This window comes from Physella acuta, unplaced genomic scaffold (assembly GCF_028476545.2).
Source record: "Physella acuta isolate Inbredline_101_S28 unplaced genomic scaffold, ASM2847654v3 ptg000616l, whole genome shotgun sequence".
Lineage (NCBI taxonomy): Eukaryota > Metazoa > Mollusca > Gastropoda > Physidae > Physella > Physella acuta.
The window spans coordinates 747,501-748,402 of record NW_026732135.1 but is presented as its reverse complement, the minus strand read 5'-3'; positions in this window follow the sequence as shown (position 1 = coordinate 748,402).

Sequence of the window (902 nt, the reverse complement as noted above, 5' to 3'; positions counted from 1 at the left end):
CAAAATCATCCCTGTCTACGATATAAATACTTCCAAAGGCGCCTTGTCCAATCAAAGTTTGACTTCTCTTCCTGTTAGTTGGTACATTAGGTGCCAGAGATTTATCTTTTAAAACGACAAAATTTGTAGAAAGCAAGCAAATTCCGATTAAGGAGTTAGATTTTTGACAGACAAAATTTTTCAATTTACAATTTTAGAAACAGAATTTGAAAGTACATCAAAATATAACCAAGATAAATATGAAAAAAGATAAAGGTGTTTAAACAATATATTCAAATTTTAAAATTAAATTGTTTTTATACATACCTGCACCTGGTACCACCTTAACAGAAGATTTGTAAACATTCCAAAATATACAAGAAATTTTTCTTTGAAGTATTTCATCAGCGCGAATTCGTATTGATTTAAGAATGTCTAGTACTTACATATTTTCTTTAAGAAAATTTTAAAAAGAAAATCAACTATGGTTTCCTGAGTTCTCTGGTCATTGGTATTTAGGATTTTAGAACACATGTCAAATAGATGAATCATGTGACCATTCTGAGAGGCAAACATCAACGCATTACATCAATTTTTTATCTACATAATTTACGTCACATCCCTTTTTAATAAACAATTCTATTAAATATTTATGCCCAAAATACAATGCAACCATCATTGGATTATGTCCGTTGTTGTCTACTGCATTTATGTCACCTCTCTTTTCAATGAAAAACAACCCGACTTTTGAATGTCCTTCTTTAGATGCAAACATTAATGCATTCCTTCCATAAATGTCGATAGCATTACCATCACCACCTGCTGTAAACAATAGTTTTACCGTCTCCTTATGTCCTGTTTCTAAGGCAGGGGCGGAACTACAGTGCTGCGAGACCCTGAAATGCGGGGGGGGGGGGGGGCCT